The sequence below is a fragment of the Tauraco erythrolophus genome, chromosome 9 (assembly GCF_009769465.1).
Source record: "Tauraco erythrolophus isolate bTauEry1 chromosome 9, bTauEry1.pri, whole genome shotgun sequence".
In the NCBI taxonomy this organism is placed as follows: domain Eukaryota; kingdom Metazoa; phylum Chordata; class Aves; order Musophagiformes; family Musophagidae; genus Tauraco; species Tauraco erythrolophus.
Window position 1 is genome coordinate 5,560,617 of NC_141473.1, and position 25,852 is coordinate 5,586,468.

Genomic DNA, 25,852 nt, shown 5'->3' on the forward strand with positions numbered 1-25,852 from the left:
AACGAATCACTTAAATCCTACTTGTCTGCATACAGCCTATTTTCCTAATCTTTTCCTTTTTTTTTTTTTATCAGTTGAAACAATTAGACGCTCCCCCTTATTTAAGCAAAGCAGGATTACTGGTAGCATAGTGCTTGTAGGATGGTCTGGGTGAAAAAGGATCACAGGACCCTACAGCATTCTCCCTGGCTGACCTGGTAGAGGCTCGGGGCCAAATTCTTTGCTGATATCACTCCACTGACACTCTCAGAGATTTTGGCCCAGCATTTACTGAGTTCAAGGGTTGGCTGCAGCTGTAGCCTTTTTTCACACAGCTGTCTTGAAAGGAACGTACCAAGAGGTGAGGAAAGTAAATCCATGAAATTAAATTGGAAACAACCTTGCAGAGGCTTAGGGTGCTTTCGGTCAGCTGGTTATTTTACCGAGGACCATGGGTGAATGGGGCAGGTACAGCACCGGGAGAGTAGGGAAGAGGAAGGATTAAGCCCCGATGGACAAAGAAGAGTTTATCAGGAAATGCTTAGTCTGGGAGGAGATCCCAAACTCACTTTAGCGAGGAGAACAAGATTAACATAACATTCTAGGGCTGGTTCTTGACAACAGCACAGAATGGTGACACTCAGCACTTCACTGGGACCTTAGAATCCAGAACAATTAAGCCTTTGATTGGAGCAATTAACATTTCTACACTTGTTACAATTTGAGATGCAGAGTTTCTTCTAGGCCAAAAAGACTCTTCTATAAGAATTAACCTGTTAGACACAGGTCAAGGTGATTGTAAATGAACAGAGCGCACACTGCTCCATATAACAATTTTGACTTTTCCAGACTACTCAAACGCCAAGGAATAGCAATATCTAAATAAGCCCCACCTGCTATTAGCAATGCACATCTGAGCTTCCATACATCTGCAACAATATAGATAAGATGGGCTCCAAGAACATCAACATAAAAGACAGCAGAAGGAAAAACAGAAAGCAAAGGAGGAGGCAAGTATTACGGAGCTCTGGCTCTTCAGACACCTCTCCAGAGGAGGCAGGCTCTGTTGAGAAGCCCTAGTGCAATGCAAGCATGCCAAGATGCAGAAAAACTGGAAGGAAGCCACATCCAAGTCATGGAGAATATGCCTGTGTGTGTAATTGCTGTTCTCAGGGCTGCCCTCGGCGGGGTTCAAAGCCGGGGCTAATCCTACTTTACATATTCTATTAGAAACAGGGACAGTGGAACTGGCTCTATGGTATCCAATTTTGCAAGAAGCCAGAAGATACGGAGCTGTAATAGGGAAAATATGGGGACCTGTAGGATATGCAAAAACAATTTTGAGAAAATAGGCAGCTTACTTGGAAGAAGCAAGGTTAAAAAATACACCCGGGGAAAGCTAATCAGAAAAAAAAAAAAAGTAATCTGAAAGTCATTTTTTACTTAACGAGGAAAACAAGACAAAAATTGATGCTAAACTGCATGTCCAGACATTGGACAAAGTATTTCAGTGCCCATGCTGGATTTCTTTAGCAAATGCCTGTATTTGATCGAATAAATGTAATTTCTTGAGAAACATAGAAGGATGTGTGAAAAAAGCAGCTCATGTATCATCCCTCCATGTCAATACCTACCTTACGACTACGTGGGTAAAGTTCTCAAGAGTGCTACAGACTGTTTTCAAGACAGCAAGAAGTACCAGCAATTTGGCAGGACCAGAGATGATTTACTTCTACACTTCTGTGTAGCCGAGGCATACGTAAATAAAAGAAAACAAATAACCAGCATGGTATCACATACTTGAGTTTTCCTTTGGAATGTGCTTTGAGTACAACAGGGTATACTATCAAATCAGCATTTTATAAAGACTTTACATTGACTTAGACGCTGCCTAAACCAGTGGTATGGCATCCATTAGAGTAGATGGCAAAACTCCCTTTCACTTCTTCAAAAGCAATGCGAGATGTCTGTTGGGTAAGAGTGAAGTTATCTTAATTTTACTCTCCCATGAATAGAAAAATACCAAAATTAAGTATCACAGACTTCACACAGACAAAACTACCACAGAATTCCCCATCCAGTTTATTTAGTTAAGGACTGTAGGCTGAGCTGCTTGCATCTCCAAAAGCACAACTGTTCTAACAGTTGCACCTACTGAGGATAATGATGACAGTGAGATGGGGGAGAAATAAAGAGAAATAATTCAGATGCAAAGGGAGAAGAGCATGAAAGAGAAACAAATAGCCTGATTAATTTTGTGCATTTCATTTACGTATAAATCACCTTCAGCTATTTTCCCTTTGTTTTGTGATCCTGAGATGCTGCACACTTGAGTTAATTTTGAAGTTGAAAAAAATAGAGAAATAAAACAAGCTGCACAATCACTGTTTTGATAAGTTTCCTTTTAACTTCAAACTCTTTGTTTTCAGATGCTAACGACACAAGCAGTTCTACATGCCATACCTCATCCAGCGAGACTGTTAAAATATTTAATACTGTACTCGTTATGCAGACAAAAAAGACCAAGTCAGTATTTACCAAGGAGCGAACATTCTTTTCAGACTTATTGAACTTGCCTATTTTTGATGGCAAGAACAAAGCATGAAGAAAATCCAAAAGTATGTCTGGACCAACTTTAGAGATTTTGTCTGACCTATGCATGGGATACAAAGAATGTTTTTCCAGTAGCTTTGCTGATGTCAACTGCTGCAATGTACTTCCCGTAGAAGAATATTGTTTAGATTTACAAGTGATGTGAGTCAACACAGCAGAACTCTCCACTCTCTAAAAACTAATGGCAGCAACAGGAGAGCACCTACAATATGGTGCTAGAGCTGGGAAAGGGCCCTCCTGGCGGAGTTTCTTGGGGTGCCAAAACTGTCAGGAAGCACTTGTCCCCCATTGCACCATGGTGCAATGCCACAGTCTCCTCACCCTTTACAGCTTGCTTTATGTGCCACTCACGTAGTGAGGAGCAGGTTGAGGTACAGCCAGCAAGGAAGGTTCAGGCTCCACCAGGAAAGAACGAGCCCCTGGATGAGTACAGCCATGAAAGCACTGCATCTTGTCTGTTCATTTGCACAGACAGGCTGGAATAAGGATCGCTCCTGCACCATAAGCTCCAGAAGAAGTCAGCAGCACCAGAAGCTCTGGGAAGGCCAAGGCTGCACAATGCCCTCCCACGTTCGAGGCAGCTGAAGGCACCGGGCGTATTGCTCGGCACTGCAGCGAGCACAGCCCGTTCTGCTCCGCGCAGCAAACCGGTTCTGCCGAGGGACGCGGAGGAGAACCTCGCCTTACTGCAAAGGAGTCATTGCTGGGAGCATGCTCACGGCTCCTTGTGCTCTTCCCTCGCTGGCACACTCAGCCCCAAGTGGAAGCTGTCAGCATCTCCACCACCCTGGAACACCCAAAGGCCTGTTAACAAGCCAAGCGTTTTGCCAAACCAACAAATCAGCCAATGATGCAACCTGTTCTCCGTACCTTACAGATGCACATCTGGGAATGACTTCATAGTCTCCACCCCAAAAAGCTCCCTTGGCACTTTCTCCAAGAGACAATGGCAGTTTGCACGTCCCAGCCAGCAGAATTATGGGAGGCTGTCAAAAAACTCCATGCCACCTCTAAACATTTCTAATATTTTGCCATCGTTTCCAATTTTGTTCCATGCTCTGCTCAATGTCTGCCATACCCCAAGAGGCAAACAGGAGCATTTCAGTGGCATAAGGTATAAGGACGCCCTGTGCATACATGAACCTCCTTTCTCTCTCCATAAAAGAATGAAGAAGTATGAGTATAAACATTGCAAAAGGAGAAAAAAACCCTCTAAAGTCCTGTTTTTCCTTTCCAAGTAAAACTCAAGACAGGAAAATGGAGTGGCCAGATGCCCAATAATAAGTGGGAAGGAACACATTTTGATGCCCAAATGTGGCCATTATGAACGCAGGCTTTCAGCCACAGACTTGACAGGGAGATAGAAATGTCAAAACCATCAAAGAAAGGGTTATTTTCTGACTCTTTTTCAGTGTGGGCAGTCAGGTTTGCCAAAATCCAACCTTTCCCTAACTTCTGCTAATAGCACAGCTGAACTTCCACAAGAAAGTGGGGCTAACTGTCCTTCCCAACACAAGAAGGACATGGAGCTGCTGGAACGAGTCCAGAGGAGGGCCACGAAGATGATCAGAGGGCTGGAGCATCTCTGCTATGGAGGCAGGCTGAGAGAGTTGGGGCTGTTCAGCATGGAGAAGAGAAGGCGCTGGGGTGATCTTATTGCAGCCTTCCAGGACTTAAAGGGGCTACAAGAAAGCTGGAGAGGGACTTTTGACAAGGGCATGTAGTGATAGGACAAGGGGCAATGGATTTAAACTGAAAGAGGGGAGATTTAGATTGGATATAAGAAAGAAATTTTTCACTCTGAGGGTAGTGAGGCACTGGAACAGGTTGCCTGAGAAGTTGCAGATGCCCCATCCCTGGAAGTGTTCAAGGCCAGGTTGGATGAGGCTTTGGGCAACCTGGTGCAGTGGAGGGTGTCCCTGCCCATGGCAGGAGGGTTGAAACTAGATGATCTTTGAGGTCCCTTCCAACCCAAACCATTCTATGATTCTAATGCTTCACCCACAGTCTCCTTTTCAAAAATAATTGTCCTTTTTTACTAAAGATTTGAAGGGAAGCTATTGATGTCATGCTATTGCCTTCAAACACAAAAGCTCTTTTATATTTGTTGACCACTAAAGGAGGTGGGGGGAGGAATCATTGCAGACAGTCCTTGGATCTACTCTACATCCCAAGACCACCCTCCTACCCAGTGCCATAGCCTCGCAGGAAGGAAATTCCTCTATTTCCTCTGCAGGAAGAAATCCTAACAAGGATTTAAAAGTCAGACCATGCCACTTTGCCACCTCACCTACAGTTCAGTGGAGTTTCAACATGAGACCTTGTAAGAGATGGAGCTATACAGAAGCAGTGGAGATGGGAGAAAACAATGTTGAAATAATTCAGAACGCATAATTTCTTTCTCCTAAATATAATATACTTCTTGCTTCTAACTATTTATTTATTTTGAGAGCAAGGGAGGATTCTCTCTACTTGGTGTTCTTTCCATCAGGCCCAGATTCTCACAGTCAGCTCTTAGAAATGTGCACTTTTTTTTTTGCATGGCTATAGTAGTTTCTCCTCTGTAAGGATCAGAGGGCAATAAACAACTGGAAACCACTCTGCAGCAACAAGTGTTGTGGCTGGAGTACACGGAGTATGGAATACAGCTTGAAATTTAACGATGCAAAACCAGTTTTAAGCTCAGAGGAAAAGTGGACTGGACCCGCTGAAGACAGACCAGCTGGCTCAACTAATGCTTTCTTACTTCTCTTTTGCATTATAAATGCATATTCCTCTAAGAAACCAGCCTGATCAAAAGCAGAGACTCCTCTCCACCTCTGAGAGTCCCCAGTGTTTAATCCTACAACACAGCAACCACGTAGGGCTCTGCACGCAGCATCTCCCGCGTGCGTACGCGCCCGTGGTGTGAGCGTGACACCACTTACGGCTGCAGCCCAAAAGTAGCAGCTGCCTCTTGATACAAACCCTCACGCTGGAAAAACAGGTGATAATGCATTCTTAAAGCAGATGCAAGTATTAAGCAACTACTCCACAAATTGCCAGCAGCTGTTTCAAGAACCCTGCCCTGCTTGCCACAGGTATTTCTTTACAGCAGGATACCTGCCCTGATACAAAACACATGTGTAGACACATGCATGTGCTGCCCAGAGCCCCTTAAGGCTTCTGAACCAGGCCACGCCAGCAATTTGTTTGGTAATTTGAAAGCTTCCCCACTGTGAAGCTTCCCATCATACAAAAGGAAACAAAAGAAAGGGAAGGAGCTAGAGAGAAATACCAAGGTCTAATTTCCCTGTCATTTTATAGACAGATCCTTAAAGAGAAAGTCATACACCTTTTCAGACTTCCAACACTTCTAATATTCTTCTAATGTATGTTTTGCTCATAAAATTAGATTATATTCAGTCTCTGTCCCAGACTCATGTACAACAGGAAGAACCTCCCCTGTGTTTTCACAACAACAGAAACACTTCTGGTATTTTCACTTACAACATGGTTTTATCACTTTTTAAGGAATGTGGCACTGAAACATTTTCCCTTCTTATTCAGCTAATATAATCTAACTTTTTGGTAATGCTTAGAAAGACTCCATCTATGCAGGATTCTGAACTAGTTCAGCTTTTCACCGTACCCTTCTGCTCTGCTGTTGTCTCTTAGCAGTTCCAGCTACAGCCACCTCCTCTGGTACAGGAAGGAGAGGGAGAGCATGCAAGAGAGTTGCTGAGGTTACGGAGGAAGCAGTGCCATGACTAGATAAAGGGAAAACACTGATTCTAAGATCATATTTCTTCTGAATTTACTACACATCAAACTGAGAATTCAGACAGCAAAATAGAAACTCACAAAAAAAAAAGTCTTAAAGCGGTTACTGCTAGGTTTGGAAAATACTAACAACAACTCTTAGGCTCCACAAATCCCAGCTAAGAAGAATTCACATCTGAAAACAACTCCATGTCATTATGAAACCACTGGAAATAAACACCAGTGATCAAAGGAACTGTCAATACAATTATAGATGCAGGAGGATAATAGGGAGGGCCAGACAACTAACAGTGTGAGGTAATTGGGTTATACCCTACGGCTTGTTTTTAAATACTGTCAATCCACCGAGTGAACGCTGCATGTCCTCATTTAACTGGGTCACCAAAACTTAGGCAAAAGCCTCCTAAACTTAAGGCCAGGAAGTGCTATTTGTTTGCCTAACTTTAGGCTACGAGATGTGAACATGAGAGCGTAAGCAAATCCACACGGGTAAGGGCAGGAATCTGGACCAGCAGATGGAACAGGTAAGAATTGTGCTCCTCAGGTTTTAGGGCTCGTCTGCCCTTATAAATGATTTCAAATTTCTTCCACATAGTCCACACTTAGGAGCGACAGAAATTTAATAGAAGTTTAAGAACAGAGTAACTGCCGTGCCCTCCCAAACCGCCCAGACAATGGGTATCCGCCTTGAAAATTGTATCCCTATCAAGCCCCAGGGTCCTGACAACCGTTCCCACCCAGTAATTTAAAGTGAATACCTTCAGGAGCTAATCCTGCTGCAGCCGTGTCTTTAAATTCAGTGATGGTCGAGGTTCTTAGGCTCAGTTAATGCAAGTGGTGATAGTTTTCTTTCGGCATCCTGAGGGGAGCTTTCGTGTTCTGAATTCATCTTGCTCGGCTGATTTTCAGTAACGGTGGTATCTGTGCAAGCAGGACGCTCGCCCTGCTCCACCACAGAAACGGCTGGAGAGTGGTTTTTTGTACAGGTCTGTCTCCTGCTCTTCAGTGCTCGTGTTTAAAGCTAACTCACCTTCGCCAGTGACTAACATCCTCGCAGTACCTGTTTTCAGGCATGTCTCCAGTTTCCTCGCTACCTGTTTTTTGCTGTGCCTACACCACGTCACAGTTTTCTTTTACGTCTCCCTCAGTCATACTGCTAGATTCTAGTTTGGAGTCAGTTTCCAAGCAATCATCCTGGCTTACTTACATTTTTTAAGTAATCTATAACCCATGCACGGTCATTTTAGTTTCCTGTTGTGCATCTTGTGAGTTTTCCATGTTTCCAAGCATTTCCTATTTACTGGATCATCTCGTATCATCTGCGCGTCATTCTGAGACTTAATGTCATGCCATAAAATTTCTGTGGACGTGTGCCTCCTGATTTTCCCCAGGTGCCACATTAAAACTGTCCGGCAGTTTTTCATGATTGTAAGATCCTCCCGGGACAAGCGTTGAAGCTGCCATGTCGAGGTGCTCTCGGCGGTGTCTGGATCACCGTACTCACTTTTCCCCTGTTCATTTGGCTGAGGATCCTGGCGCTGTTCAGCGGGAAGACTTACATCCTCTTCAGATGAAACTGGTTCTGCACTACGCTCTGTAATTAAGTTATTTTTCTCTGCGGGAGCAGCATCTTCTAAGTCACTCTTCTGCACATCGCCTGTGGAGATAACAGCCACAGTGGGTTGCTGCTGACTGTCAGAATGTGCAGGGCAGTTCTCAGCTGCTGCCCCATCACATGAAGCCGGTCCTTGCTTCTTTATCTCTAAGCTTATTAGCGATCAGGATCAACGCCACCAGCACACACGCCTTCCTTTCTTTCCATCCCACTGCTCTCTGGATGCTGGTGGTTTTGCCTGGCTTTTGCAGATTTTCTGGAGCACGTTCAGCAGTGTAACGCCATCCAGTCTCAGCACCACTTCTAAACAGCTACCGGGCTGCCTCTTTTTCTCAGTGTCCTGGAGACTTGCTGGTGGCAGCTCTGCCACTTGCGTCTTCTCGTTGCAGAGATTTGCCTTCGGCAGCTTTGCAGGAAGCCTCAGTAGCTAAAGACAAATCTTGCCCCTCTGCTTCTCCTTTGCCCACTTTGTTTGATTCTGAGAACTTCTCAGCGCCGCACAGTTCTGCCGTATCCTTGGCCACTGGACTCTGCTTGAAGCCTGCATGGTTTTCAGACAAAAGTTGGGGTAATTCAGCACTCAGCGTGCTGTGGACCGTTTTTTTAAATATCTGGCTGATATGCTCCCTAAAGTCTGGGAGGCTGGAGCCAATGTCCAGAGAGCTGCAAGTCAGAGCCTCATGCTCCCTTCCAGAGCTCTCCACAGACTGCTTGGAAATACTGATCTCTGCCCTGGTTATGTTATATTCTCTTTTGAAGGCTCTTCCATTTTTTCTGAATTCCCAGGTTTCCCTAAGATCTTACCGCACTTGTCATCTACGCAGATATTGGTGCAGTTTCCCTCATTACAGCCTTCTTGTTTACCACAGATGAAAGGCTCAGCAGCTTCCCTTCTAGAGCAGGGAGAGCGAACAGAGACTCTGCTGAACTGTCACTTTGATCTTCTTTGAAGTTTACCTCGCTTTTTATTTCCTTGGATTTAATTGCAGGTATCTCTTGCTTCCGCTTCTTGGAATTGAACTGCGATAAGTTTCCAGTACTTTGCCCCACATTTAAAGTCTCTGGCAGAGCTAACTTCTGTCTCCATCACCCTGAAAACTTTGGCCTGGAACATCTTTTTCTTCCACGCACATATTCCTCGCAAAGCTGTGTTCTGAACTTGCTGTTTTACCTGTGCTTACCCCGGGTGAAAGACCTAAGTGCTCAGACACCTGCGAACCTGCAGCAATCTGCAAATTAAAGTTATTTTCTAGGGCGTTTTGGCATGCTACAACTTCCAGCTCATTATTTAGTAAATCCCCCCCAGCACCATTGTTTCCAGGTTGCTGGCTAGGATGGCTGAGTGCAGAGGTCCGTGTAGAGAGGGCTGTAAATTTGCTTGACAATAATCAGGCTCCTTTGATATCTTTTGAACGCAGCTGGATTTGTACGACTTATCAGCAGGAATCACTTCCCCATGTGCCTGTGATGGTGAAGGAGATCCTTGTGCCCCTGGACTTGTATCACTTTTCACATTGCTGGTGTCTGTGACAGAAGCACTGTCCTCACAACTTATCTCCGTGTTTCCATCTTTCCGGATGATTCCCCCATCAGCAGTCAGACTTTCAATCTTTTCCAAGTTTTTTGCCATAATGGCATTTTCCCTTGAGTTCTGGACGAGAGATTTGCGGATCATTTTTCTCAGAATTATCAGAAGTATGTGCTATTTCCGTATCGCTTGGCAAAGCCTGTGATATGTTAGTGGCACTTGCTGAATTCTGTGTCCCTGGAAGAGCGCTTATAGCAGCAGCACAGCTTCCACCAGTATTATCCTCTACCCTGCATACGCTGCCTGGCTGTTCATTCTTGTCGGATTCTTTAGAAAACATATCGCTATGACATGCTGCTTCATGCTGACTCGCTGAGATCAAAGAATTATTATCCCGCTCGGGCTTGTCTGAGTTTTGCTTACTGTGGCAGTTTTCTTCTGCCTTGAGATCAGTTTTGTTTTGCTGGTTGCAATCTTGCGAATTAAGCATGGGCACACCGAAATATTCTGCCCGTGTTTGCTGCTGCACATCTCTGACACCACGGCACTGCTTTTATCCTTGTCCTTTTCTTTTGCTGGCTCAGAGCCGCATTGGATCGGTGCTGGAGCTAGCACAGGAGATTCTTTATTAAGGTTGTTTGAAATGTTTAGAGGTATTGCTGGTATGTTGCTGTGATTATTTAGGTCCAAGGGCCGTCTGGGTTTTAGTGCCCTTTCTTTGTGTTCCTGGTCATCTGCTCTTGTGACAGCTGTCAGACTGCTCTGGTGCTTCTGTTGTTCGAGTCCCGTATTTGACATCCAGCCACTGTCACCAGACGTTGACTTCCCCATTCGCTCTGCTTGGGGAAGAGCAGTCGGAACATCTGCATTTTCCTGCAATTCTCCAATACCGCTCCCCAGGCTCTCCGAAGAGCTGCACGTGGCACTCCCAGAGGGGCAGTTGTTTTCACTGACGTGGCCATCACCCCTTCCTCAATGTGAACTGGATGAAGACTGACTCCTGAAGTACCAGCTCTGGCTTGGGAGGTTTTCTGCACAATCCCTCTGCATGTTTCTGTGACTTTCTGCAGCCACTTGCTCCTGCTGAGCTTCTATCAGCACATCTGATTCACGTTCACTTTTCGGTGCCAAATCTTTGGCCTCCGTGAAACTTTTCACCACGCTTTGGTGCTTCCCCTGTTGAATATCCCTATTTTCTTTACCACCCACAGCACTGCTTTGCGCAGCTGCAGCTGCACTTCCTTGCTCCGGATCGCTGCGAGGCACTTCGGTGATGTGACCGATCCATTCTTTGGTTTCCGAATCCCGTGAGGCCTCCTCGGTTTGTACAGCCATGCGATCCGTAGTCCCTGCCAACTCATTTAAGCCCTGGAGCTCGAGTTTTGATTTGTGCATCTTTGCACTTTCTTCTGACTCGCTACAGCTCTCAGGCTTTTCTTGACTCTCAGTTTGGCAGTCAGATTCTAACACAGTTTCTCCAGCAAAAGCCTTTTCCCAGGACTCATCCTGCTTACTCTGCTGAACAGTGTTGTTCTCAGAGTGGAGGAGCAGTGGACTGTGTGCACTGGCTAAACAAACCTTTTCAGTCCCGTTACAGCCTGGCTGGCCCAAAGCTTTGTCTTCTGCTTCAGTGGTACAGCAGTGAAAACTCGCTGGGCATTCTTCCCTTGGAAACGGCAGTGAAGCCACGAGCTTATTCTCCAGATCATCTGTGGCAGCTGTTTTCTCTTTACTCATTTGTTGTTCAGGTTTACAACCAAGAAAGTGTGAATTGTCTTCAGGCGATTTAAAGTTGCTGTCTAAATTCAGGGGTTTTTTCCCTCTCTTCCTCCCTTAAGTCACCTGCTGAAGTCTTTTCACAAAGACTGAATTCTTCAGGATTGTGTCCCAAATTGGTATTTCCCACGTCCTGGTGGTGGCTACTAACAGAGTTCAATGATTGCCTTTCTGCCCCACTGGACCTCTCAGGTAATTCACTGGTTTCTGTTTTTTCTTTTAATTCAGGTAATTTCTCTTGTGCCTCCTCTGTTCTGATTTCCTTTTTTTCTCCTGTTACACCCACCTCAGTTTCTTTTTGATTCAGCTCTGTGCATCTGCTCAGAGAAGTACTTAATGCATATTCTTCCAGCAATAATCTTTTATCTACCAGGGAACTTTCCTTGGTAGGATTGATAATACTTTCTGTTTCAGAAAGTGTGGTGCTTTCTCCAGACACATCATCAGCTTTTATAATTTCACTGCTACTGGCTTCATCTTTCGGGCTCTCAGTTGTGACAGCTGATTTTTGTTCTTCCTCTCGCTTAAATGATAAAGGCACACTGAAATGCTCGGCACTAACGAGCTCATCCTCCTTTTGAAGCTCTCTTTGAAAAACAAGTTCATTTTTTTCAGAGGCTGTTTTTACTGCTTCACTCCTCATCGCATCTTGAGAGTCATTTTCAGGCATGTATTCCCTCGAAGGCTCTTCAGGCTTTGGGACCAGGAAGAGATGTGGAGGGCTGGAAGGCAACTCTGACATTAAAGTACGGGCTTCTGATTGCTCCCCTTTGCTTCCAGATAGAGCTGGATTTGCCTCATTCCCTTTAGCTGTTGTTACAGCCCCCATCTGTAGATTACAGACTTCGCTGATCTCAGTGAAGCCCCGAGCATTCACAATTGCTCCAAATTTTTCACTGTCTGAGCCTCCTGTTGCTGGATAATTTAGGATTAAGGTTTCCTTTTTCATTAGCAGACCCTCTCCACCATCTGTGTTCTGTCTACCTTGCTGCATTATAGTCTGCAGCTGACCTACTTCCAAAACTCCTCGCTCCTGCTTGGCCTCCTGAGCAGTAAAATAACCTCCTGCTTCTTTATCCTGGGGAAATGTGCTGACATGTGGCTCCCTCATGCCACCCAGCTGTTCACTCTGCCAGAGCCATCCTAATTCACTGGAACTCATTTGTGCGACTCCTTGCATTTCTGCAATTGCTGCAGGAGGGCTGGGCTCCAGGCTTGGCTTTCTGGGATCGTTCTCACTGTTTTTCACAGAAGTGGCAGCAGTATTGTCACGTTTTGGGCCTCTGTCCGCAGACACGGCATGTGCTATTCCCTCTTCTTTGCCATTTGCTGGACCTGGCGATGGCACTGCTTCATTGCAGCCTGAGGTCGGTAACTTGTCACCGCTGCTTGTGAGATCTGCTGTGACATGTTCCTTGGCACAGTCTGCCAAAGGCGTTGAGGTAGGCAGGCTTCTCTCTCTTGCTTCTGCAGCCTGCTTTAAGAAATCAGAGCCTGTTTGTCCTCCATGTTCTTGCAAGACACTGTTCTGTCCTGTCCACCTCTGAAGACACCATGCTTGAATTTGGATTGGATAAATCTTCAGCACTGTAGCTACTGATGCCTTCATTACTGATGCTGCCAACAATGGAAATGTTTATTCGTTTCACGTCAATAAAGAAAACGAAGCAAAGAATAAAACAATGCATGCCACTGATGTTTCAAAGCCATGCAGTACATGCACCGAGAAGCTGATAATCTGTTTTAAGGAGCTAAACCATCAGACCACATTACAGTGATTAAAACGCTCATACTCTGGAAAACACGTCCCCAGTCTTACCTGACAGCAACCGTGCTCATGGCATGCATCTTAACCATCCCAAAATCTTAGTTAAGTGTAGGGAGAGGGGATGCACATCTAACAGACTAAGGGAGCAACATTGGAAAAAGTGCCAAAATACTGGAAAAACCACCAGTACCTCAAAGAAAGGGTTTTTATTTCTGCTTCTATGAGACTGCACAAAGCTAATGGCTGTGCAATCCACAGTAACTGCTGTTTTCTGGCTAAACTTTTATCGTGCAGCAGAAGATTAAGAAGGGCCCATCTGCTGAACGTTTTCTCCATCTACTCAATCCAGTTGATTCTCGCCAAAAGGCCAAAGGTCTCACCCTGCTCAGCAACGTTGCAATACAATGATACACGCCCTATGAGGTCATTTTATTGCAGTGTCTGATTTCAGTGCATCTAAGCTATAACCGTTGGTATGATCTCTCTCCCCACCCATTAAAGACAAGATAGAATAAATGGAAGCAGAGATGATGTGGGTGCACTAACTGCAGGGAAGGAGAAGTTATTTTAACATTTTTCACGTGCATAGCGTGGACCTCAGTTTCCATATCTATGTTTGTAGGTGATGGAACAGGTTAACCTTGTTCTCTCCCTCACCTTCCCTGGGAAGCCTGGGCAGATTTTCATTGTCTTAGAGAACATGGAGTGAAAGATCAATTTGAAACTGAATACGGAATTGTACCTAGGAGCAAGGGGCATCATTTACGTGACGTGAAATAATAAATCTCCCCACCCCTCCCCTTCCACCCAAAGCAAGATACACAGCCAACACATTGTCTCGCAGGTCCCTGCCGTGTTTATGCAATCACAGCCCCTTCGGTAACTGTGGAGGCAGCATCGAAGCCCCACGCTCTTGCGCTGTGCTACAGTACACAAAATGCACTTCCAGGTGGGGTTAGAACCCCTCCTTATACTGAAGACCACCCAAAGCAACAATTTCTTTATGAGCAGGCTGCACATAAAGCTGAACATGAGTCTGTCTTAGACCCTAAAAACCTTCTTCAGAGTCATTACGATGAACTAGTCTTTCAAGAGCTACTGAAATTTGCCTATATTCAGGGTAGCCTCAAATCTAAGATAAAATATCTATACCATAAATTAATTTATATTTCAACCAAGTTTCAGCAATGCTCGGTATCAGTTTGTACATTTAATTTATAACACTAATAGATTTTATTTAAACTTTTGAAAACTTTTTTGCCTGAAAGTTTTTCTTTTCCCAGCACACTGAAAACATCTATCCATATAGGACTTAGTGCCACTGGGAACAATGCAGGTGGCAATGAGGTATCTGGTATTTGTTGGATCACGGACAACATGGGGCATGATGAGACATGAACAAAAAGCAAGGACGTGCCAGGAGGGCTTTCCCCTAAGGAAGGAATAGACTTTATCATTTGACACTAATTTTGTATTCAGGACTCTTAATTAGAAGAGGAGGGACAGAAACCACAACATTGAATTGGGGAGCGGATGGAAAAGTGGGAGCCAATTGCCTTTCCATTTTTTTCTTCCTGTTGCAGGTTTATCTTCCTACTGGTTAAATTGCTCATCAGCAGTTGTGTGTCCAAGGTTCTTCAGCCTGGAAGCATGCTCCTGTCAGAGGTATGGTGTTCAGGGGAAGAACAAACGTAGGTGCAGGTTGGGAGGGGGTGTGAAACCCTCTATCCTCGGTAAAACTGAGTGTTGGAAAAAGTAGAAAACACCACCTACAATTACAGTTTCTCCTTATCACTTATCTTTAACTTCTGATTCTTTACTCATTGTTAATTTCATTTGTCAACCGAGTTAGGAAAAGCATGGTAATAAATCTGGGATTCAAACATTGGTGATGTTCATCATACAGACCATCCATCATTTAATGCTGTATTTTACAGATTTAGGCCGACTGAAATTTCTCTAAGATCTTTACAGATACGATTTCTTTGTTACATTAGACTTCTGTTTCAGCTTTTAAATATGAAACAGTTCCAAACATGTCTGAAGTGGTTAAGTTTTCTTGAATACAGCTGCTAAATCCATGAACTATCTACTGCCATGCTGGTAGCAACTTTGTAAAGAGTCAGAGTAGTAAACCTGTGACTTAACAGGTTCAAAGGCAGATGACAATCCTATGAACTAAGCTATTCAGCATTATAAATCAACTAAAACAACTTTTCTGGTGTTCAATAATGCCAAAAAGTTGTTCATTTTACTCAGTAGAAGAAGGAATGAGACAACTTTGTAATTAATGTAAGCTGAACAGAATTAAAATGTCAGTGCTGGCACACGCTGTGACAGCAATTTAAACTATCACTTTTAGAATGAAATAGTACACATTCATCATCTGTGCTACTTCAGCTTGCTTCAATGTTTTATTCAGGATATAACAGAGAATTGCAAGGTTCGAGTTTCCAACCACAAGAAACATCCAGACTGACTTGTTTGGATATCTCCATTTGTTTCTCATTCTGATGTAGGTAACAAGGAAAACTATATAGGGAACATATCCTACATCTTCCTTTTCATTTTTTTTGTAATCTTGCTTTTCTGTCTGCAAGACACTGCTGGGGTTAGACAAACAGCTGTTGGGAATGTCTTAAGCACAATTGATCCTGCTTTAGGGCAGAAGGATGGACTAGATGACCTCTTAAGGTCACACCTAGTCCCATTATCATCCACTCTTTTTAAAGGGAATAACACTACAGGGAAATGACACCACATGCTGAAGTTAACTCCCTTGAGTAAAACCCAATCTACATGAAAATGTGTTAGCAATCAATAATTACCTGCAGGGAACGTGTATTTTCAGACAACTCATTCAATACGATCAACATAAAGCTATGACCCTAAAAGTCGGGTTTTTTAAATACAGGAAAATAAAATGTGTTCTCTTATGTGGTTCCTTGGTCTCTTTTGTTTGTAATCTAAACTAGCTTGATATTATTAAGGGAAAAATTCATACAGTAGGGTAATATTTAAAACAAAACATGCAAATGACAGTATGAAAGAACATCAGAGTTCCTCACAGTTCGTGTAGAGCTTAGGGCAGAAAGAGTCATTTTGCTAGGAATAACTGCTGCAAGTAATTGATATGTTAAAAAAAAGAAAATGCAGTCATGCAAAGACCTAGATGCATATGTAACTTGAAATATGCAAGTGTTCCTCTGCACTCAAGAGTTATCAAAGGGAACTTTTCCCTTGTCTTAGAAGTTAACTTCTCTAAGTTAACTTAACACACAATTAAGGATTTGCAAGTTCGAGGCCTTAAAACACTGACCATATGAATGCCATCCTTCCAGTTACAACATCAAATAACAGTGAGTTAAATCTTTATATGTCTAAAATGTTTGTTTTGCATAAATAATTACTGAGAAATTGCTTGTTTGGAAACACATTGCAAATTTACCAATTAATTTTTAATACCTGTAGTTAACCTCTTCCACCTTGAGAATATATTGTGGCAAATTCGAATTATCCTGGAGCACTTTTAAGAGCACTGCCCAGTTACTAAGGTGTTTATTAGGGCAGCACTCCCTGGTTTGTGTTTAGGGTGTGAAGCTATTAAGGACTTTAAGAAATCAATGATTTACGGTGCATGTCCCATAAACACTTTCAGATTAAGAGCCGTACCCAATCTACCCGCCATTAACACTTGAAGTCCCAACTTCCATTAATCTGTTTTGCCATCCACAGCAAAGGCAAGCCGACAGAAGATAAAACCAGTGGCAACTAAGACAAAAGCTCTCTGGAGTTTACTATCTGAAGGGAGGGCGGAGGAGTGAGGAGTAGAGACGCCCAAAGACGTTAAGCCTACTGATCAACAACAAGAAATGATGATCCAACAACAGAAAATCATAGCTAATTTAAGATTTCCTTTTCTTTTTCCTTCACTTTCCAGTAGTTGAAAGGACAGGAAGCCTTTCCAACCCAGTCACACTTGTGAGGGAAAACCACCAAGTGCTGAAGCCTATGAAAACCCAGAGGTCACATGCGGTTGCTATCCATGCTGACGTAACTCAGCGCCTGAGTGATTGCATTCCCAGGAGAACACGAGCCTGAAACCTGAGAACGAATTTAGAAGGCACTGAAGGGGACAAATGCACAGCTGTGCAACCATGGCACACGTAGAGCTGCTTCTCAAACGTTCCTCTTCTGTTTCCCCTGACACACAGGATCAGTGTGTCCATTTTGAGTTTACACATTTGGACACAGCCTACCGGAGGACTCGAGTTCACTTAAAGAATCCTGCAATTTAATCTGTCCCGAAGAGGTATTGAAAGATAATTAGGAGCGTGGAAATAATTTCCACATTCCTTTTAGGAAAAAAAAAAAAAAGGCAGAGTGTCAGAGGCAGAGCAAATCATGATTTGAACTTTACAGTGTAAACAAACACATGAGAAATCCATCACCGCTAAAGGGCTGCTAACAGCAGCCAGCTTCCCCCCCCCTCCCTGGATAGCTAAGCTTTCAGGAAAAACTGAAGCAGGAATAACGATCTATATGATCCTCCTGGGAACTGTCCATCCCTTCTCCCTCCACCCCCAATCACTTTTCACCTCCTTGTTCCATATACAGAATAAAAAGCAGGGCCTGCGATATTTTAAGTACGATCCAACTAATTATTGTAACATTAAAAAAGTAAGCTGTACTACTGCTGCAGCATGAAAACACAGCCAGATCTTCAGTTCCAGTTGGACAACCGGCTCCCAGTCTCCATTGGAGATATCCGGAGAGTCAGCGGGAAGCTCGGCACCGAACGGATGGTCCCACAGGATGTGTGGCAGCTTCAGCTCGTCATTCCGCAGGGGCTCTGTGCGTCCCGCAGGATCACAGCACTCCAGGTGGGAGAGCGGCCAAGTTCATCCACGAGGAATGCTTATTCCCCTGAACTAATTCTGGGTGTGTACCTTTTAAATCACTGTATCTGCTTCTTCCTAAACCTGCTGGAAAATGCCTCTCTGGGGTAGAGTTGTCCAGCTACGGCTTCCCCGGGCGTTCACCTCTGTGTGTGCACCAGGAGAAAGGCACGGTTACATCTCCTGCAGACACCGGAGCAAAGCCTGAGGCTTGCTAACTATTCTAGTCCTTCAGCATTTTTATTTCACATGGAAAGTTTACAGATTATTTACTGACGGTGTTACTTTTCAGCATATAGGACTAGTGAGAAACAGGTACCAAAAACCTGGACTGAAACAGAGTATTTTAAAATAAGAGTCACAGACGTTTTGAATTCCAAAACATAAGAATTTAAAAATGACTGAAACAATTTCTTAGGATTTGTGGAGGACGGAAGAAAGCCAGCCACCCAGAAGACTGGAGAAAAGAACAACGTGGTAGTTTTCCACACGGAGATACTCCATCTGAAGACGGCAGGTCACACACTCTTGTGAGAGTTCACTTCAGGGTGGAAAAGATGTGTTCAAAGCAGCATACGGGAGCGAGTTAAAAATAAACACCCCGGAATCTGAAACTTCAAAGATTTTCCGTTTATTGTCTCTGTTTCTATTTTGGCAGGATATAACTTAGAAGCCACCCAAAACAGGCATGTGCCAGCAGTTTTAGGAGGAAGGCTAAATAAAAAGTAATTGCCTGAGCTCCTGCCCATCTAATGCGTTTCCTGAAACAAGAATCTTACAAATCCCTTCAAGCTGACTCATCCGTGTGACATTCAGCTCACAAGGGTCATGCTTTTGCATGCTGAAGTGTGAAGCTCTTTTAGCCAGCTAGAATATAAGTCTAAGTGCTCTCCGTGCTCACATTTTGAAAAGGAAGCCCTGCAGAACTGCAGCTTTGCCATTTTTTGAGCAATGCATTTTAAAAAACGCCAATTGGTCACAGAACAGTATAAAATGCCTGTGCTAACATTCCAAAAAAAGCAAGGCTGCACTTGCTGCAGCCAACCACAAGATGTTCAAAAGCCAAGATAAGAGACCCCTCCGCACAGTCTGGGTTACTACCGCTGGCCCATTCTAACACCAGTTTGGCCAGCGTAATGTGCTGGGCGGGTGATGGTGTAGCCTTGTGTTAATTAGCTGTACTCAGTCCATTGTTTCAAACCACAGCAGCGTGTAACTATTTGCTTCTTCAGTTAACACAGCCTTCCGAAAGGCCACATGCAAGAACTGCTGACGCTAATGTAAACCATCACCCACCACACCTCGGCTCCTGTGTTTGTTATTTCTACTTTTATGCTTAGTGCTCCTCTACCTGCTCATAGCTGCAGCCTCAACTTGTGCCTCCGCTAAAATCCAGACCTACAGAGAGAAAATCGTCTGGCCCACTTCCTTGTCGGATAACTTCTGGCTTCAAATCAGACTCTATTAACCAGCTGCCTCTACCACCACTAGAGTAGAAGAAGAGAGATACTGGCTACTTTGAGATTAGAAAATAAATATTTTGAAAAACTGCTGTTGTGAGTCCTACATCAGTACGAAGAATAGCAGGTTTTGAAAAAGAATAGCATGGATACAATAATTTGAGGGTTAAATTCTGCTCTGTCCCAGTACACCAAAGTCAGCAAAACAAAAAAAGAACCAAACTGGTTTATAAGTTTTGCAACAGGGTTAATAGATTTCTGAATTCTCCAGGGAGCCTCCACCAGTCAGACAGGCTATTCCCTGTTGTATTAAAAGCCATGGTGAGGTCTTCAGCCAAGAGCTTGTAGCTTTGTTTCCCACAGAGGCCACCTTAGATGGCAGGACTGCCCAACCTTGCCCACAAGATGAATATACAAAGGTCCACCCATATGAATACACGAGACCAATGACAAATTCTACAACTCTTACGTCAAATATTCAGGTGATGAAACTCTGAGAAGTTTACCATGTCCTTCCAGTACCAACACTGATACGGGTCTGTCTATAGGCTGTACAAAATGGTCTCCCATCTCTGAGTGACTAGAGAAACTTGAAGCTGACACTTTCTTCTTCATACAACCAAAAAACCCCTCAAATTTTCATTTATCTTCTTTCCTAGCTGTGCCTAATGGTTTTCACCATATGACTGGGTAAAAGCGACAAAATCCTGCTGCATGGATGAATACAGCTTCATCCCTGACTGCTTGATACGATTTTGCCACCTACTATTTTTTCTTGGAGACAGAAGCAGAGGAAGATATTGCTGACCAGGGTTAAAACAAACTGCTCTCCCCCAAAGTCCCCTCCTCGATTTTGTGCATTTTGAATTTTAAAAATAAACCAAACATCACAGAAGCAATGGAAAGATATTTGCTCGGGGTTCTTACGTGGAATCCTACTGATTTTGTGTCCCTGATTTCCTTACATTTCCACAAATGAATGGAGCAAGAATGTCAGAAAGTTTAAGTCTCTGCATAATTCTTGCTGCTTTCTGGTGACATCTAAGAATGTCTTACTCTTTAACAGTACTACACCATGAATATTCTAGGCCCATTCTACCGGTGCAGCAAATGGAATTCAGAGAGATTAATTGCTTTGATAAGGTTCACCTGGGAGTTAGGGTTAGGTCAGGGAGTTGAAAGCACATTTTCCATATTGAGTGTTTCACAGTGATATTGTCCCTACCAGTTTCCTGGTAGCTAGTTAGAAAGGTCTTTATAGGCAGCCATTGGAGAAATTGTGTATATATCCTCCTTAAAATGTGGACAAGAGAGTAATTATAGAGATATTTTCTGAGAAACAAGAAGGAAATACACAATTTTAGCCCTCTGAGGTGAGTTCTGCTGTTGCTTCATCGCCAGGATAGAGGCAGTACAGAAGGCAGGTCTTAGCAGTTGGCACAAACACTGTATTTAGGTGGACACTGGTACAAATGCTGTCAGTCAGAGGGCGTATGGCTGTTGCAGTTTTAAGTACACAGTCTAATACCTGTCATTTTGCAGTTTCACAAACCAGTCTGATTTGCAGGAATGTTAGTCATGATAGGCCTACTGCAAAATTCAGCAGTTGGTAATACTCATCATTTCCTCTCTAACTTTTTCCCTATTTCCATAATATAACCTGCATGCTGATAAGAATAGCAGAAAATGACTATTTTACTGTCACAAATTAGAATGCATCATAGTTTAAAAATCTTACAAGAAATTTGTATTTTCTTCAGCTAGGACAGTATGGTTAATCATCATCACACTCACATACAAAAGAGTGATTATGTACAATACTGCCGAGAGAAACTAGAAGCTAGAGGATACGTGTAGTATTTGTTAACTGAAATAACAAACAAACAAAATATGCATCTAAAATTCTCACCCTGTCCAAGTTTACATTACAACTCCAAACTCCGTTTTTCCTAACTAGTGTGAATGACATCTATGGCTTTTCTCATTTGACATGACAATGGAGAGACACTCTCAAAGACAGAAAGAACTCATCCAAGGAAGAGCTGTTTCATGTATAGACCTGCTGCTAGATAGTAAAGTGATGCCACATTAGAAAAAAAATAGTCACGCATCTCTAGGAAAAAAGTGCGACCTTTCGCCACTTTAAACTTCAAGCCTAAATACCTTTATCATTGTAAGTTGACTTTGCAGTTTTAGTCTTGCTCAGACTTTATTATTTGCAGTAGATAAGTAAGATATGGTAGTGGAAGTCAGAAGAAATATAATTAATAGTAAATATCTTCCTCTGTGTGTACTGAAGTACGACAACCTACTGAACTGTAAGAGCTCCATAGCATGGGCAAACTGTCCCTTCCAGACAGTAAGCTGGTTTTTCTTGGTAGGTCTTTTCAGATTATGTCATGTCTCTAAGTTTCCCTGAAATTTCCCTGATGTGGTTGATTATGATCTTACTTAATACCTGCATTTGGACCTAAACTGCCACAAATTGTTGCATGGTATTAAGAATTTTAGAATAGAATAGAATAGAATAGAACAGAATCAAATTGAATTGAATTAGAATGGAATATTGAAGGGACCTACCAGTCTAGTCCAACTGCCTGACCACTTCAGGGCTGACCAAAAGTTACAGCATGTTATAACGGGCATTGTCCAAATGTCTCTTAATCACTGACAGGCTTGGGGCATTGACCACCTCTCTAGGAAGCCTGTTCCAGTGTTTGGACCATCCTCTCGGTAAAGAAATGCTTAATCTTAGTGATTTTGTATTAAAAAAAAGGGAGGAGAAGAGTTTATTGCCTGGGATAGCATTAACTTAACAGCATTTGAAATATTTTATGTGACTACTGTTTGTTTTGTTTTTAATTTTTCAAGTTTACATCTTTCAAAGACAGCGGGAATCAGAAATGGTAGCCAGGGTTGCTGGAAACAGAAAAAGGCCCAAATCACACATACTCCACTTGAAAAGGATGTAGCAAATCTTTCTGCAGTGAATTCTTTACTCTAAAAGAAAATCCATGAAAATACTTAAAAAGGTACCCATAGCCTACAAATAAACAGCAAGTTACTGCTACTCCTAAATTGTATTTATTATTCTATCTCAGGTAACACTGATGATCTGGGAAGTATTCAGTTCTATGTCAAAATCATGCTGGTATTAGATAAGTTCTTCATTCCAGCAGATGAAAACACTAGTAACATGGGAAAATTCAAGTATTCAAGTAAAAAATATTAATGCTTCAGATGAAATACTCCCTTTGTGATATTTAATAAAATCCAGATTACGTTACCTTCTGCCATCCTAAATAAAACTGAAGAATACCTTAACTCTGAAAGTAGTCCTATTTATTTCATCAGATGATTTTTAAGATATTTAGAAGAGTGCAACGCTAATAAATATTATCTGGGTTGGTACTTTTTATAGGATTTTTATACAGAGCTGAGCACGGCATTTTGCAGTTGTTTACAACTACATCTTATTTCACAATCATACGTGACTACAAAAGACTCTTCAATGTTTCTCTGCCTCAGACAAGAGTTTATTAGTACGGGCAAAAAGCATAGGAAGTTTAGGTCAAGAGTTACAACAGCAGCTGGAGTCTTGTTTATAGTTACTCAGTAAGGCACGAAAAGTCAGTTTAGTAAGTAAAAGTTACCAAACAGTAAGTCGTCTTGTTTGGTCAGGTTGTTTGAAGACTGCATCATCATCACCATCCATCAGGATGATAGATTTTGAAAATCAGTTACACAAAACCAGAAACTTAACGAACAGCCCCCAGCTATCAACAGCAGCAGGGCTTCAATCCTGTTCACAGAAGAAACTTCATTTCTTACCTTGTGGGTCCTGGAATTGATGGGGATATGCTCTCAGCCAGTTGCACCAGCAGCAGGAAGATTTGAGATGTCCTGATGTCCAGAACTTTCTATGCTGTTTTCCTGAGGGCTCCTTTTTAAACCGTGCCAATTACCAGGAGGTTGGCCTAATTCTGGAGCGTTCTAGGATGAAAAAGAAAAATTTAAATAGCTACTGCGAGTTTGGAGAATGCATAAGCTTAGGGAGTTTTGTTCTGCTCACTGATGGACAACTTCTGCAGTAGATTTCACTACTTTGATGGAACTTGCAGGTCCCAAAGCCAAGCCATTTTTTTTTCTTAATGACAGAAAAACAGAAGGAAGTGGTTGAACCAAAAATAAATACTAGGAAAAGAAGAGAGGGAAGAATGCAACAATTGTTCTAAAGCAGCCAGGGCCTTTACTGACCCAAGGAGGGTATCATCTTCTCTTTTTCCAAGTCTGGGTAAACGCTTCCCTGTTAAGCAAGTTTAAAATGAGAAAGGATGGAAACAAGCTATAAACTTTGACACAATATTAGCAGTATCTTCGGAGTCAAGTTAGAGATAAAGCCAATGCCAGTTAATACCAGAAGTGAATCCAAGTTCAGATTTTTTCCCTCCCACTTCAACAAAGCTCAGAATGCCTCTGAATTGAAATGGAGTGCCTGATTTTCACCACGCTGCCTTTCTATAAGAATAGCTACAGGAAAAGCTGCAGTTTTCTGTAGCAATAGTTATAGAAATGCTATTACACAAATATGGTAATGCTGCATCACCTCTTCTCAGAGGTAAATATTTACCCAGGATCTTCATCCATGGAGACATGCTGTTACATGAGGAGACATGCTGTTACATGAGTAGTTTGGGGTTTTTTTTTGGTTTGTTTGGTTTCCATTGCAACTGTTGGTTTTGCTCCAGGGAGGAAGAGAGTCCTGTGGCAAGTGCCAGGACTTGCAACGCATGGTGTGTCTTCAACCTCTGGGATTCTACAACACCCCCATGGGACTGCTTACAACAGGTAGTGGCACCTTCCTGCTGCATTTTTATTTTTCTGGCAGAAGTATCTTTAGAAGGTAAAGAAGAGCTGGTAAGAGCTGCTTTGAACAGTTAGCTTGAGGATGTTCTTCAAGTATAACAAAAGAACTGGAGAGAAACAATAAATGTAAGCAAAAATGATGTCTGAATGAAGAAGCTCTATTTCAAATCCTCTGGCACATCAAGCAACAGTGAAAGAGAAGGAAAACTGCGTAATCAGATCACCCTCAACGTACAGTCACTGTTATTTTAATTCTTAACTGTAACTGCAAAAAGCCTAATGTAAGAGGCTTTTTAAGTCACACTTATGTAAAGACACAAAAGCTATGTACTGATGACAGCAGAACCACTTCAGAATAATGTCATAGACGAGAAGCACAGTACACAATTCCAGCTAACCTCTCGGGTTCTTTACTCTCAATTTTTAGGTTTATTTTGCTCCAGATGTAGTCAATAAATTGCAGAAAGCTGTTGTTTACAAAATTACGCTTCTCTGTGTGGACATGGTGTGTTCTCACACAACCCAGGGCTTCTTGCGATCAGAGCCAGGAATGAGAGACACCCAGTGGACACGAAAAGCCCATGTAATGAGCAACTGAAAATGGTCAGGGCAGAAATATAAAAAGACTTCCTTTAGACTTAAGGCAAATTTGATTAACTCTCATATCCTCTGCCTTTCCCCGGAGGGAACCCCTTTGCCACAGCTTTGTTTGCAGAAGTCTCCGTTATCACACTGCTTTCCACTGGGATAGACCAAGGGCTCTTGGTTTCATGATTATTAAGCACTTACCCAGCATGTGCTGACATCTGGCATTTGGAATATTTATCTAAGTATATACGTTGGCTCCAAAACCACAGTATATGGCAAAAAAATACTAGAACATCTAGATTATACAAGGACATTTGTTTCCTCCAACCAGAAAAAAAAAAAAAAAAAATCGAGCTTAGTTAGCTTACAGGGCTCTCTTTTGCTTTCGGTGCTATGTTTGGGCAGCCTGGCTTTTGTTGCACTGAGCAAGTTTGCATGGAGAATTTATTTCAGCATGCATACCTGGGCGCAGAGAGAAAGAACTATGCAAAAATGTGTTATTAAATTATTTATCAGGAAAAAATTCCCAACCAACCAAAACAGTGACTTCTGGGGCCACACGTGATCACGCTGGAGCATGTCCATGGCCCAGTCACCACTCACAGACCACCACTGTCCCCACACCCAGAGCCTACCCCACTTGCCAGTTAGCATTTAGAAAACGCAGCAAGCCAAGCTGGGAGTATTTACATCTCGGCAGAAGAGGAACTCCTTCAACTAGATGAACCCAACCCCACCAAAAGTCAGTCTTCAGAGCACCATGGACCCATCAGGTAAGCCGGACAAGAACAAGGCAGTGGGTTGGTGAACTCACACGCAGCCACACGAGGCAACCGTGTTGCCATGCTCGTACTTGGTCACGTACCATGTCTTATTGTGAGAGCTGCAGTCGGGCCAGTCTGAGAGGTGGGCCACAAAGGAATGCCTCGCAGTAGCAGCCAAATGAAGAATAATTTTCAGGCCACCTGCAGACAAATGACCTCCTTTCCTTTCCCAGCA

General features: G+C 43.0%; 1 pseudogene; it reads right to left on the bottom strand.

Annotated features, from left to right (window-relative positions):
• Nucleotides 1-25,852, bottom strand: part of LOC104376386 (uncharacterized) — a 54,131-nt pseudogene that overhangs the window by 18,092 nt on the left and 10,187 nt on the right.